The sequence below is a fragment of the Garra rufa genome, chromosome 4 (assembly GCF_049309525.1).
Source record: "Garra rufa chromosome 4, GarRuf1.0, whole genome shotgun sequence".
Taxonomy (NCBI): Eukaryota; Metazoa; Chordata; class Actinopteri; order Cypriniformes; family Cyprinidae; genus Garra; species Garra rufa.
In genome coordinates this window covers 43,129,713-43,146,036 of record NC_133364.1, presented here as the reverse complement: position 1 = coordinate 43,146,036, position 16,324 = coordinate 43,129,713, and the positions used below count along the sequence as shown (strand labels likewise).

Genomic DNA, 16,324 nt, shown 5'->3' with positions numbered 1-16,324 from the left:
CGACAAACTTTAATACTTCCTAGGATTTCTATTTGAAATGAAAGCATAATTATAGGCTATTCGCTGTCGTTGACATTTTATTTACTGACCCTCTTTACTGAACGTTCTTTAATCAGGAAGGCGCATACTGAAGGCCGCCCGCGTGCGCGACTCCGCACTTTTTACATTTCGTAATTGCCAGCAACCCACCAAAATAAAAGCTTGCTAATTTGTGTTTGAAAATGATGAAAATTCACATAAAAGATACTATCATTTTATTTTTAAGTTTAATATAAAATATTTTTATTTAAGGAAAGAAAAGGAAAGGAGGTGAAGTGAGGCCAAGTATGTCCAAGTTCACTGTGGGGGAAGTGGAAGAGGAAGTCTCCCCTAAATATTTTGGTTGGCAGAAGGCCATGGGCTTCAGTGGCCACAGAGTCTGTCCGACCAGGATTGCCAACATGCCACACACTAATGATTTCAAGTCCAATGTTTGTCACCACTTCCACGTCACAGCCAGAGTCAGCTTTCAAGATGGTTGCCATGCCACAGCCAGAGTCAGCACCCAAGATGGTTGCCAGGCCACAGTCAGAGCCACCACCTGCCAGAGCTGCTTTTTCACCTGTCACCTAATCAGCCAGAGTTGCTGCATCACCTGGTTGTTTTGCTGCACCAGAAACTCTAGCCGGTTTGAAAGCCACGCCAAGGTCTTGAGCCACTATGGACAACATCAGAGTTCCCTGTCATCAGGAGTGTTGCATTTGGAGACAATAAGGCTTTCTCGGGGCATTTGAGGCTCGCATCCAGTTTGGCTGATCCACCATTGAGGCCGGTTGTTGGGGCCGGCTGTTGGCATCCTTGGACCATCAACAGTGGAGGTTATAGAGGCAAGTCCTCTGTCTTCAGTGCTTCCAGTTATGGCAGTGGCAATGTTGTGTGTCTGGGCAGTATACTGTACTCTCAGTCTGGAACAAAGTGCAGTCCAAGAATCCATTCCAGAGCCAAGTGTAGTCCAAGAATCTGTTCCAGAGCCAAATCCAGTTCAAGTTTCTGTTCCTGAGCCAAGTCCATTCCAAGAATTAATTCCAGAGCCAAGTCCAGTTCAAGTTTCTGTCCTGGAGCCAAGTGTAGTCCAAGAATCTGTTCCAGTTCAAGTTTCTGTTCCTGAACCAAGTCCAGCCCAAGTTTCTGGTCCTGAGCCAAGTTCAGTCCAAGAATCCATTTCAGAGTCAAGTCCAGTTCAAGTTTCTGATCCTGAACCAAGTTCAGTCCAAGACTCAGCTTTCGAACCTAGTTCGGTCACTGAACCCAAACCAGAACCAGTTCCACTCTGGTTGCCAATTAAGCTAGATCCACCTTAGCCACGGTGTGCTCCGCCAGCTCCACCTAGACCACCATCTGTCTTCTCTGCTCCACCTTCTGGTCAAGCAGCTCCATCTTTGGCCTTAATCTGGTCTCTGCCCTCTTTCATTTAAAGAAAATAGTCTGGCCCTGCATGGCATTAGCCAGAATGCCATGCCTATATCCACCTGGAACTGAAAGGCCGTCCCCCTTGAAATTCACTCCCCAGACTCCGCCCCCTTGCGTCTCTTCCATATAGGCCTATGTATATAAATCGCAATGTGCAATATTACGACTCTGTCGGTTGTTGTATATACTTTCATTATGATACTGTACAGTCTGTAGTCTCATATATTGTCTGTAGTACATGTTCTTTTCCTAACACCAGTCAGAAATAATGCTCATAATTTCACTGTATGCAGAAAAATATAAAGACAAAGGCTTTTAATTCAGTTCCATTTAAAAGCTTTATTTAGATATTTAAAACAAAGCCCAAAAACGTGACTTTCAACTATCAAAGCTAAAATATTTTTTTTTCTTATGCAAATTCAATCAGTTGACCACAAATGTTGTTAATAAAATATAAAAAGTAAAGATAATGTATTAATAAAAAGTAACATTTAATAATGACTCAAAGCAAAATGATCATTAACTACTGGAAGTAAAAGTGAATACTAATTTTTTGCTACTAAGTTTGATCTCTCTCCTTCAAATTTACAAGTAGGGATGGGTATACATATGCATGCCAGACTAGAATGTGTAAATCTGCCAGAGATATACACAAAAAAACAACTGATTGTTTCTGCATGACTGTGTATAGCAGATGATTGAATAAAATGCTTCTCATTTGCAGTGCAGTGATACGGTTATTGTCCAGTTTGGATCCTCTCATGTATTTTCAGATATGATGACTGACTAAATATTTTGTTGCAGTGTGAACACATAAGGTTTCTCTCCAGTGTGAATCCTCTCATGTAATTTCAGATATGCTGACTGACTAAATCTCTTGTTGCAGTGTGAACACTCATAAGGTTTCTCTCCAGTGTGGATCCTCTCATGTGTTTTCAGAGATGATGATTGATTAAATCTCTTGTTGCAGTGTGAACACTTATAAGGTTTCTCTCCAGTGTGGATCATCTCATGTGTTTTCAAATGTACTGACTGACTAAAACTCTTGTTGCAGTGTGAACACTTATAAGGTTTCTCTCCAGTGTGGTTCATCTCATGTGTTTTCAAACGTACTGACTGACTAAAACTCTTGTTGCAGTGTGAACACTTATAAGGTTTCTCTCCAGTGTGGTTCATCTCATGTGTTTTCAAATTTACTGACTGACTAAATCTTTTGTTGCAGTGTGAACACTCATAAGGTTTCTCTCCAGTGTGAATCCTCTCATGTATTTTCAGATATGCTGACTGACTAAATCTCTTGTTGCAGTGTGAACACTCATAAGGTTTCTCTCCAGTGTGAATCCTCTCATGTATTTTCAGAGATGATGATTGATTAAATCTCTTGTTGCAGTGTGAACACTCATAAGGTTTCTCTCCAGTGTGGATCATCTGATGTGTTTTCAAATGTACTGACTGACTAAAACTCTTGTTGCAGTGTGAACACTTATAAGGTTTCTCACTAGTGTGGTTCATCTCATGTGTTTTCAAATGTACTGACCGACTAAATCTCTTGTTGCAGTGTGAACACTTATAAGGTTTCTCTCCAGTGTGGATCATCTCATGTATTTTCAGGCCTCCTGACGTACTGAATCTCTTGTCACAATGTGAACACTCATAAGACTTCTCTCCAATGTGAATCAACTTATGCAGTTTTAAATAAGTTACTGAAGTAGAAATCTTTTCACACTTAGAACACATGCATTCTCTCACACCAGTATTAATATTCTCATACACTTGCAAACTTTGTAAATGGCAAAAACTCTTACCACACAGATGGCATGAATGTGGTTTCACCTTTGTATGAAGTTTCAAGTGTTTCCTCAGACCTGAAGCCGTTAAATACACTTTACCACATTGATCACATGTGTGCTGCTTCTCTCTAGTGTGGATGTTCATGTGCTCCTTTAGGTTTGATGAGCGTAAAAAACTCTTCCCACATTGATGACAAGTAAATGGTTTTTCTCCAGTATGAATTATCATGTGGCGCTCAAGATCTGTTTTTCTTGTGAAACTCTTTCCACACTGAGTGCAGGTGCAACATTTCTCTGCTCTTCTTTTCTTTAAATCTTTCTGTTTGGCTTGAGAGCAACTCAAAGTTTTTTCTCCAGTTTTGAAATGGTTTTTCTCCTCAACTTGACTTGATTCTTCATTCTCCTCTTTTCCTTTAATCAACTCTGAAATAAAAGTAAAAATGGTTCATTTTCAGTAACTTGTTATAAGCTGAAAAACATGAACAAACTAACATTTGAGAGCAGTGCCAATAAGTCCTACAGATGGTGGCACCAGAAGCAGATTTGGGAGAGCTGGTGTGTGGGATATCAAAAATAATGATCATTTAAACTAGAAATCGACCGATGTGGGTTTTTCTATAACCGATGCCAATGTTTAGAGGTCAGGGTCAGCTTGTGGCCGATATGTGCTACTGATTTTTTGGCCAGCTTTTAGGGTCGATATCTTGAAGTTCTCCCCTTTATTTGCATGCTAAAATGTCACACTAATAATAAGTGGATGCACAACATCTTTAAACTTAACATCATGAACACTGACATGAACCATCTCTCAGATTTAACCAAAGTTAACCAAACAAATCAAACTGACCAAGTATTAAATATATAAAACAGATAATATATATAAAAAAACTTTCAATCTTATACATGAAAGTTTTAGAACTGAGATTAATGTTTTAAATATTTGAATACAGGAATATTAAATGATTTATATAACTGAAAAGATCTGCCAGCAGGTGGCGGCAAGACCCTAATTTATTACTGAATCATATCATTCATTTGATTCGTTCTAACAGCTGATTCATTCCTGAATAAAACAAGTGACTGTCTTTACATATGGGAAATTTAATCATTTCACTAGATTCGTTTAAAAATGCACGTTCATTTATAAACGAAACAATGCTGTTTAAATGGAGATGCACAGCGGCTCAGTTGTGACTTGTTTCAGACTACTTTTGATGACAAAAGAGAGCAAAATCGTACTTTTGATGATGAAATAAAGCAAAATCAGGCAATAGTGTAATCCGCCCGCGTCCCACCCGCTAACCGCACACAATCTTCCTATTACATTATTCTAATTCTTAGTTTTGTTTGATAATATGATGAATGGATGGTTAATTTTAACAGCTGATCTGCACATCGCTGCTCACTTGTATAGGTTTAATCGTGATTTTAAGCCAAATCCATGTTAAAAAAAAATAACGTTTAGTGACATCTGGACATGACCATAAGTATAAACTTTCAGTATCTGGGGTGACAGAGAGGACGGAGAAGACACATCAGGTGCAATCATCAAAATATATTTAAATGGAAGCTGGCGCCATAGTCCTCACTACATAACTCAGGTTCAGATTTTAGAAAATGTAGTTAATTTTTGCATCATTATTGATTAAACTCATCCACCCGCGACCCACCCACAAGTAATTAGAATGCATTTTTTTTTATTACCAGACTCGTGGATTATCCGCAGCACCCGTGGATATAACCACAATCTGTGCATCACTGTCTCCGAGCGGGGCAGAGTAACGTAGCCCTAAATCACAACGCTGCATTGTTTGTGAGAGCTGCCACCTCCTCCACCTCAGTGGAACTCTGTGAAATTCTCCAACTCAGATACAGGAAAAATCGAGCAGAACTTATAACACTGGGGCTAATATGTTAGCAAGCAAGCTGCTGATAGTTTTCGACTAAAGTTAACTGCAAGTAAGGGAACCTTCAACCAGCTGTAGCATTATGCCAGGTCCTGTTGGTTCTACGCTATTAATTTTTTCTTTCACTAAGTGAAAGCAACATAGTTTCATAGTTTACTAGAAATATATAGTAAATATATGGAAATGGGACTTAGAAATATCAGAATTGAAGCCTTACCTTTATCTCTCAGAACTGTTATTGAATCTTACAATATAACACCAATAACAAGGAGCTGCCCACGGATGTGCCTGACTTTAAATTAGCGCTACTAAACACGGATATCGGCCAATGCCGATCAGAGATGCTCTCAAGTCTCTGAGCTAGAGTCCAAGTCAGTCTCAAGTCTCTGAGCTGGAGTCCAAGTCAAGTCTGAAGTCTCTGAGCTAGAGTCCAAGTCAAGTCTCAAGTCTCTGAGCAAGAGTCCAAGTCAAGTCTCTGAGCTGGAGTCCAAGTCAAGTCTGAAGTCTCTGAGCTAGAGTCCAAGTCAAGTCTCAAGTCTCTGAGCAAGAGTCCAAGTCAAGTCTCTGAGCTAGAGTCCAAGTCAAGTCTCAAGTCTCTGAGCTGGAGTCCAAGTCAAGTCTGAAGTCTCTGAGCTAGAGTCCAAGTCAAGTCTCAAGTCTCTGAGCAAGAGTCCAAGTCAAGTCTCTGAGCTGGAGTCCAAGTCAAGTCTGAAGTCTCTGAGCTAGAGTCCAAGTCAAGTCTCAAGTCTCTGAGCAAGAGTCCAAGTCAAGTCTCTGAGCTAGAGTCCAAGTCAAGTCTGAAGTCTCTGAGCTAGAGTCCAAGTCAAGTCTCAAGTCTCTGAGCTGGAGACCAAGTCAAGTCTCAAGTCTCTGAGCTAGAGTCCAAGTCAAGTCTCAAGTCTCTGAGCTAGAGTCCAAGTCAAGTCTGAAGTCTCTGAGGTAGAGTCCAAGTCAAGTCTGAAGTCTCTGAGGTAGAGTCCAAGTCAAGTCTGAAGTCTCTGAGCTAGAGTCCAAGTCAAGTCTCAAGTCTCTGAGCTAGAGTCCAAGTCAAGTCTCAAGTCTCTGAGCTAGAGTCCAAGTCAAGTCTGAAGTCTCTGAGCTAGAGTCCAAGTCAAGTCTCAAGTCTCTGAGGTAGAGTCCAAGTCAAGTCTCAAGTCTCTGAGCTAGAGTCAAAGTCAAGTCTCAAGTCTCCGAGCTAGAGTCCAACAGAACACAATACAAGGGTAAAACAAATGCTCATTTATATTTCATAAGGAAGACAGACAGTCGTATGTTAGATCATAGCTAAAGCAAGAAGCAAGCTAACGGTAGATGGTCAATGCTGAGCTAAACACGTTTAACGTTACTGAGCTATCAGGATGCGTTTTCAGATGCCTGATAAAATTAGATGTTGTTGAGCCTGAATCTTTTATCCTCATCAGTGATGCGCGGGTTGATCCAAAATAAGCGGGTGCCTGCAGTCACCAGCGGTTACCCGCGGTTACGATTCATCCAAAAATATTTTTAATGATATTCGGGTCGCGGTCGGTCGGGTCATTTGAAATAAAGATGCCAATTAAACCTTTGTAATTTATATAGTACTAGACACAATTTTCTATGAAATACATAGACCTACACACTATTGGCTGAATAATATTTACTTTTTGAATGTTAAGCGTTATTAACTGTTGAATAAATGATGGAGGGACAAAATGCCCGATTTCCCAACACGTTGAACTGAGCAATGCCACTGTACCATTTTAATAGGCTACTTTTAAACGCATATAGCTGTAGGATCTTGGTCTCTCAACGCACCAAACAGAAATGGCCACATTCCAAAGAAACAAAAGGACCCTCTTTCTCAGCCACAAAATTGACCCATGACCATCACAGGACGATCACCAGATGCCAGCTAGTCTACTAGTTTTGACCCGGCCTGCCGGTTAACATTAATCCACGTCAGGAGTACAGGAAGACGGTAATTCACAGGACACTAAAACAGTGATAACACGACCAAGGAGCACAAACCGCTCTTTGTCTGAGAGCACCCAAGAAACAGATGTTCAGTCTTCTCCCGACATAAATTTCAATCAGATAAACAGAAAAGGACAGATTTATACGAGCCTACAAGGCACAAGAACCTTTCGGTTAATCCCGTCTCCCTCCTATGACATTCCTAAAACCCCATCTCTCAATGGAGAGCATGCAAAGACAAACTTTAAGAGACAATCAGCTTATTAGTATTGCTATTAGAGCAACAGTATGTTTTCTTTTATATGCCTGCTGCGTTTTATGTGATGATTGAAGTTTAATCTATGCATTATATGCCTTTAGGAAAGGAAGTTGTCAAATGTATTAGCATGCAAGCAATATACCACTGTTTGATATGGAATGAATTATCTTGACGATTGCAGTTTGTCTGAATGAACGAGAAAATGATATTGTGTATACTTTATGCATTGCATTAGTTTATTGAAGTTAATAACAAAAATTGCAGAGAAGTCACGTACCAGAAGGAATTACAGGACGGAAAGGGGGTGGCGTGACCCGCCCCTTTAGCAATGCCATTGGATCCCAGCATCGTGGGACGTGCCCTAGCGGCCCGTTTAAAACTTCAGAACTCAGCGAACTCAGAGCTCTCAGCTCTCGCCTCACGCCTTTCGCCTCTTGTGGTTTGAGTGCTTTTTCCATCTGCGCTCGACCACTCGACCAAGCACGCGACGGTGCCATCAAAACTCTACAGAACTGAAGCTTCGTGACTGCCGAACTTTTCCAAGTCTTGCAACGCAGACTCAAAAGAACTTCCAGCGCATCAACCTGCGCAACCCGGCAACCGAAGCTCCTCCCGGCAACCAGCCCACTCCTCACGAATGTGTTTCCCAGAGGACGTCATCAAGAAGCAACCTATCAGCGAAGCCAGGGTTCCCTTCTGCTAAAGACAAGCCCGTGGAACTCTGCTTGAACCGAACGCAAGTAACAAGATCTCTCTTTACTTAGCTGAAACTGGTGCAAAATATTCCTTAAGTAGTTAAAAACTAAGTCTCTGCTTTTGTGATTTTCTAAGGTTGCGATCTAAGAACTAGTAGTAAGAAATACTAGAACTCTGGGATGCTATTCAAAACTCTGTAACTTTTACACCCTGAATTGTGCGTGTGTGTGTGTGTGTGTGTGTGTGTGTGTGTGTAGTAGATTATTTTTGTGTCTTAGAGTAGTCAATAAATCATTGTTTCATTAAAAGAAGTGTCTTGAATTTTATGTTCACAAAAGTTCTATCTGTGTTTAGATCAAGCTACCTCAGCTTTAAAATTTCCTAATGTAATATTTTGGTTTATTTGTGATCTTGGCCAGGAGCATAATATTTTTTTGAGTTGATACAGTATACTGAATTGACTACTTCGCCGGACGAATGGTCAAGAAGTGTAATCTATTAATTCTGAATCAATTTAATGAAGTTCCGAATCTTTCGATTCGATTCATTATTTGAATCATTATAAATTTGAGCTAATTAATTACATAGCTCAGTAATGTCAGTTTTATGTATTTTCTGAGAGGGGTGGGATTTTTGTTGGGAAAGTCGGGGGACAGACGCACACTTCGATTTGACTGGATAAACACATGCAGCATCTTAATTGTTTAGAAAATGGTATTCCTAATTAATGTCTCGAATTTTTTGATTATGTCCAATGCTTCTCTTTCTTTTTGGAATTATTAGACACATTTCACTATGTCTCTTCAAACGCCTAGGTCTGTTTCATTTCCTTAATTATAAAATTCCAGAGAGCGAAACGAACGAAATTAAACATTACTTAATAAATTCAAAGCACTATAATTTCCTTATTCATTTTATACAACTATTAATATATAAAATGATATTATTTTTTTCATATTGGTGATTCCTGAATTTATTTTATTTATATAAAAACTTTTGAAGTGCATTCGTTATGTTTGTATAAGAAAATTCGTTAACCTAGCCTATTGAATTGATCTAATATTCTTGATAATTTTTAGAAAAAGCTAAAAGCTTTTTTTTGCAGTCCGAGTTGCAGGCGGGTTAGTTGAAAACGTCGGTTGGGTTCGGGTTATTTATACATTGACCCTAGGGTTGCCACCCGTCCCTTAAAATGCGTAATCGTCCCATATTTGAGAATGAAATTGCGCGTCCCGTTTTGGGGACGGGTTTTGTCCCGTATTTTTTATAATTTTTTTTAAAGCAGCGTCTCATGCAAATAATCACTGTGGTCATTTAGACGCCCAGGACTGAGAGATAATACTACAAAATACTCGTGAATTTTTACTTACTAATTTATTTGCATTTCCAAGTCGAGTCTGAAGTCTTTCGAGGACGAATCTCAAGTCGAGTCTGAAGTCACTGCGTGTGCGACTTAAATTGCACTCGAGTCCGAGTCTCAAACTAGAGTCCCCATCACTGATGCCGATATAAAAAAAATGGCAAATATCGGTCATGAACCATCCGTTCGAAGGAATCAAATGAATGATATGATTCAGTAATTAAATCAGTGTCTTGCCCCCAGCTGCTGGCAGTTTATCTTTAATATTTCCATATTAAAAAAAAATAGATTTAAAACATTAATCTCAGCATGAATTTAGGAATTTGATTGCACTCCTGCCACCACTGAGCCTCATTAAACATATGAAAAGGTTAAAAAAAATCCCCTGTAAATCACCTTAAGGAGTCAAATATTACCTCGTAATGGGAAGACAATTTTATTTTTAGATTTCTGGATTATTGTTTAGAATGTGCTCCTAAAATTTTGACGAGTGCTCCTCACAAGAAAAGTGAGCAAAGAGCCCTGAGATAAGATTTGTGAAGCTGCAAAGCTTAAATTCTCAAAACCAAAGAGATATTTATTCTAAAAGTTAAGACTCAGCCACACCTCCCTAAAACAGCTTGTTCAAACACACTTCCACTTCACGGGGTGAGTAAATTAGCGTAACCCCATGATTATGAATCTGAATACGAAATGGAAGAAGGCACAACTTTACTGGAGGACTGTTTCCTGAACCTGGGAGAGCAGATTTCAATGCCAGATGTACACAAAGGGTTAAGGCTATAAATGGACCAATCACAATGTTGCAAGGACAATCTGTGCTTCTGACCGACAGCTTCTAAGTATGTTTTCATATTTAAAGAAATCAGTACTGACTATTCAAACGCGAGTTTTGAGCAGTGTAGAGTATAGGGCTGGACAATATGTGACCCTGGACCACAAAACCAGTCTTAAGTCGCTGGGGTATATTTGTAGCAATAGCCAAAAATACATTGTATGGGTCAAATTTATTGATTTTTCTTTTATGCCAAAAATCATTAGGAAATTAAGTAAAGATCATGTTCCATGAAGATTTTTTGTAAAATTCCTACTATAAATATATCAAAATGTAATTTTTGATTAGTAATATGCATTGTTAAGAACCTAATTTGGAGAACTTTAAAGGTGATTTTCTCAGTATTTTGATTTTTTTGCACCCTCAGATTCCAGATTTTCAAATAGATGTATCTCGGCCAAATATTGTCCTATCCTAACAAACCATATATCAATAGAAAGCTTATTTATTGAGCTTTCATATGATGTATATATCTCAGTTTTGTAAAATTTAACCTTATGACTGGTTTTGTGGTCCAGGGTCACAAATATCGAATGATATTGTGAGGCGCGTTTAGTCAATGAAGCCGGTGCTTTGATTAGTAGTAAATCTCCATCACGTGCGTTCCGCTCAGATTCCGCTGGAGCGGCAATTGATACACAGAGACGTAAATCTCTGACAAGCTACGCCATATCGAGCTTAATATCGCATTTGATTGGAAATTTACTACTAATCAAAGCACCGGCTTCATTGACTAAACGCGCCTCACAATATCGTTCGATATATTGCCCAGCCCTAGTAGAGTAGTGCTTGTTGTTTCTCGTTCTACGTTTGCAAATGCAGACATGGTGTTATGTTTACATGGTGCAACGAAATGCATAAAAAGACAGTATGAGTCATTATAATCAATCATCTATGGAGCTCATATTATGACAAAACTTTTTGAATTTGAATTGTACAAATTTGAATTATTGACAAGCGTCATTTCACAAAACTGAATATTATATGGTTTTTAACATAGTTCTGAATTCGATTTTTTAAAAACTTGAATATTGAACATTTGAAATTGAACACAACTGAATTTTCAAATTGCAGATTTTCAAATAGACATGTATTTTCAAACAGCAGATTTTTGTTCCGATTTCTAAGACTTCAAATATTCAGTTTTTAAAAATACAACTTCAAGTTTTCAAGATGAAAAAAAATTCGGAACATCAAATTCATCAAAACTATACTTAGAAAGTAGGTCAGAGGTTATGCACAGGGAAGATGATCTACGAAAAGTCGAACGAAGCATTTACTGTGACTGAGAGGGGGCATGTTTGGTTCACTTAGGCTAGTTTTGCCGTGGTCACAACATATTAACTCGTGGGTACGTGATAATACGCCGTGGCCACAAGTTATAATTTCGTGGGAACATCATATTAACTTGTGGGAGTATGCATGTCATGGCAACAAGATCTTTTTGTAAAGATAATGACATGCCGGAATCGCCGCGCGGCTGCTGCCTTCTCTTGTAGTGGAAGCGTTTTGTGCAGTTGAGGCGGTGTTCGCGACGCGGTCACAGTGCGGACGCTGCCGCTCACAAAAAGATTTTTAAAAAATTATCTTTGGCTGCGCCTGCTGCGAAGCGCCGTGTTCGTGGAAGCGGCAGGATTTTGGGTGCAGGAGCAAAACTTGCACTTCGCCTCCGCGCCGCTCCCATTGAAAATAGACACTCGCGACTGCCGCGTCTTGTGTGAAAAGGCCTGAAGTGATTTGTGCTGTTTTGGGAAAGACATTGCTATAGTTGCAAACAACAAGATCACATTTGATTTCATTAAAAATAAACACAACAGAAATGTACTATATGTGTTCTTCTATTTATAATTCATAGTCCCATGAATAGTCTTCATGTCAGGCACATCTCTGTATTTTTTTTATTTTTTTTTGATTGATCATACTAGGAGAATTCCATTACATGATCTTCGTTTTCAACACTACCGACAAATGTTCTATTTGTTGTTAAAAATCTGGTTAAAGGACATAACATATTTTTATCTCTTGCGGCGCCTGACGCAAAGAGACGTAAGTGGCAGTATTTTGGCTGCAGGAGCACCGCTTGCCTGTTAACGGATCGGTTCTTATATTTCATATTTGTTTATTATTATTATTATTATTAAACAGTAGGCTAATACAATAGGCCTAATTTTATAATAATTATATTAACTGGTTAGGGCTATATTTATGGGCTATATTTATTGTTTTATATGCTTATTTCCCTTTCAGTTCGTGTAGTGCTTTAATTAACTCTGTATAATTATGCTAGTATTATTAATATGCTAAAATATTTTGCAAATACTGTAAACGCCTGACAATTATGCCAATTAAGTTTTTACTTTATTAATGTATTTACCCCAGTTTGTGACGATAAATGAGGATGTTGTGTTCATTGTGTTTCAAATGAAACTGCGTGAATGATTTATTCCTTAACTATAAAAATGTAATAGTTTATCAATAAGACGAAATTAAATATGTTATATTCACCCTTTAATCTGCACTTCCAGTAAAAATTCCTCGTCGGCAAAACTTTCAGAGCCTGAAGTCAAGAGATCTCAAGTATGATACAAAGCTATAGACAACTAACACAACCTTTTATAGCCCGCATACTAATAACAGCCTAGATATGTATGTAGTCTAATTTGTTGGGGAGTCGCTCTCCAAACATCGGGTATTAAAATTGCCTTTGAATACGCGTGCGCGTTTTGCATTCAGTTTCGTTTTACGCAAAGCCGTGTAACTATACACTGCCATCTTGTGGCCACGACATATTATCACGTACCCACGAGTTAATATGATGTTCCCACGAAATAATAACTTGTGGCCATGGCGTATTATCACGTACCCACGAGTTAATATGTTGTGACCACGGCAAAACTAGCCTAAGTGAACCAAACATGCCCCCTCTCGGTCACAGTAAATGCTTCGTTCGACTTTTCGTAGATCATCTTCCCTGTGCATAACCTCTGACCTACTTTCTGTACGATCTGAATTTCTGCGCTTTGAATTTTGAACACTGAATTTGATGTTCCGAATTTTTTTTCATCTTGAAAACTTGAAGTTGTATTTTTAAAAACTGAATATTTGAAGTCTTAGAAATCGGAACAAAAATCTGCTGTTTGAAAATACATGTCTATTTAAAAATCTGCGATTTGAAAATTCAGTTGTGTTCAATTTCAAATGTTCAATATTCAAGTTTTAAAAAAATCGAATTCAGAACTATGTTAAATACCATATAATATTCAGTTTTGTGAAATGACACTTGTCAATAATTCAAATTCAAAAAGTTGTCATAATATGAGCTCCATAATCATCAAGATCAAGAATCAATATAAACAATAACAACAAGCACTACTGCATTATAATGAATTCATAATGCATTATAAAAATCTTAAATTTTTATACTTATAGTATGTTGTATCATCTCGTATCATCCAAGGTTATTTTCGTAAACGAAAACTAAAACTAAGACGAAAACTATTGATCAAAAAACATTTTCGTAAACTGAAATAAAATAAAAATCTCAAAATAAATGAAAAACTAGAACGAAACGAAACTAACAACTTTTATTGAAAAACTAACTGAAATAAAATAATAATTATCAAAAATAAATAATCGTTTTCGTAATCATAATGTTCTCACCCCATGGCGGAAAAATAAAGGCTGCGACATGAACAGCACCTGAATTAAATCTAGGCTACTGCATCAGTTTTTATTGATGTATTTTATGTAACACAAGCGATCAAACCAATATACTGGAGCTGCTTAATCGTTAAATGATAGAGATTCAACCCCCCACGCGATCATTTGTAAATGACAACGATTCCTCTTTGAAAAGTCTTACCGGAACATTCAAATCTATATTTGCACTGCCGCTAACAGAGAGAGCGGTCATCATGTTTATGAAAAAAAAAAAAAAAACAGCTTCACAAACAGTCTTTTCAAATACCCAGTCGTTAATATTATCACAGCAATATTCTGATTAAAGGTCATAGTTTGGATATAAACACTGATGTGATGTCTATGGTAGAGATCAAAACAGAGCACGTCATTTTTTGAAAGTAATTGGCGCTTCAAGTAACGTTTGTGTCGATTGCTTTGTTTCGCCACTAGATGGAAACAACTGTTAAAAAATGTATTTGTCATTGACTACTAGAGGTTGATTCAAAAACGCAGATTCATCCAGTTATGTTTTTGTGAGCAAATCATTTATTCATTCAAACCACTTTTTCATAAATTTAATATAAAAAGTTGGTGTATTAAATATATTCTATTTTAAATATTATGTATTAAATTATTAATAATTCATTCAAATGAATTAAACACTTTTTAATAGACTGAAGCAATTAATATTTTGTCTCACATTATTTTGCTTAGTTTAGAATTGCTAGGAAATCGTGATCTCTATTTAATCTCTAAAAAACTAAAACTAAAACTGAAACTAAACTATATAAAAACTAAATAGAAATGTGTTTACAAAATAGAAACTAAACTAAAACTAACAAAATTGTTAATGAAACTAATAAAAACTAAACTAAGTTTTATTGCAAATTTGAAAACTATACTAAAATAAAACGAATTTAAAAAAGCAAAACTAAATTAACCTTGGTATCATCATGTATCAGATGAATGTGTAATATGACACATTTGTATTATCAGTTTGATGGTACCCTTTAGACAGCTTTTGATAAGTAACTCTGCAACTGCATGCCAGCTAGCAGTAATTATTATTAGTATTATGCTAAATATATTCTAACACTGTATTTTGATGGTTCCCCAAAAGACAAACTGATATGTAACTTTGCAAGTATGTGAATCTTCTACCTAGCCTAACCTTAACCTAAGTCTACTAATACTAGACTAATGATACTAATAATAATTAAGGAGTGTTAGTTGACATGTAGTTGGAAAGTTGCTTATAGTCAATCCATTGTGCTGTCCATTGTGTCTTATAAATAATCATAATCTTATAAATAAATATAATGTATTGTAATTATTCATGAGATGATATAACATATTATAAGTATTTTTTTATATAATGCATTATTATAATGCCTTAAAAATGCCATAGTAATGTACTATGAATAGGGGCTTCATTGAAAATGTTACTGCCCCATATATACTTTTAAACAAACTAATCTGCTTTAAAGATTGTTTCTATTACAATTAACTAAATCTAAAACTACTGTCAGTATTATTAAAGCTTATAATGAAGTATTTTGAAAGCCTGATGTAAGTTACCACAAAAAGTCATTAAAGATGAATGAAGATTAAACACCAACCTCCTTGTTCCTCGTGTTTTATTCTCAAAGCTTCTGGTTCGTCAGGTTTTATTCTCAAAGGTTCTGGTTCCTCTTGTTTTATTCTCAAAGGTTCTGGTTCCTCCTGTTTTATTCTCAAAGGTTCTGGTTCTTGTTTTATTCTCAAAGGTTCTGGTTCCTCTTGTTTTATTCTCAAAGGTTCTGGTTCCTCCTGTTTTATTCTCAAAGGTTCTGGTTCTTGTTTTATTCTCAAAGGTTCTGGTTCCTCTTGTTTTATTCTCAAAGGTTCTGGTTCCTCCTGTTTTATTCTCAATGGTTCTGGTTCCTCTTGTTTTATTCTCCAGGTTTCTAGTTCACTCGTTTTCTCCTCACTCTCCACTTTAATAAACATCTTCACAGCAGCAGATCTCAGTTCAGCTGATACTTCTCCAGATATTCCTGCTTGCTTCCAAACCTAGTCACAGCTGTGAGGATAAGAATATTACAGGTATTTACTGACCTTAATTCAAAAACTGTATTTTTACAGAAACTACATTTCTAACAGGCTGTACTAAAACAGAATCACGACAAAACAACAGAGAGCGCAGTGAAACTATTTTTCTTCCTCTTAGGTTTAATGGTGTTTGTCAAACAGAAGTGTGTGTCTTAGTGCCACCCGCTGGACTGGAGCGTGAAGCGCTGAAAGGAGGGAAAATAATGCGGGGGAAATGACTTTGTTATAAGGTGCGCTGTTGTTTTTCTTTAAAAAAACGATTTGTACAAATAAATGAAAATTAATTAAAATTATAGACTCACA

General features: G+C 37.3%; 1 pseudogene; it reads right to left on the bottom strand.

Moving 5' to 3' along the window:
• Positions 1-1,729: 1,729 nt before the first annotated feature.
• On the bottom strand, positions 1,730-16,117 carry LOC141334054 (uncharacterized; annotated as a pseudogene).
• Positions 16,118-16,324: the final 207 nt, after the last annotated feature.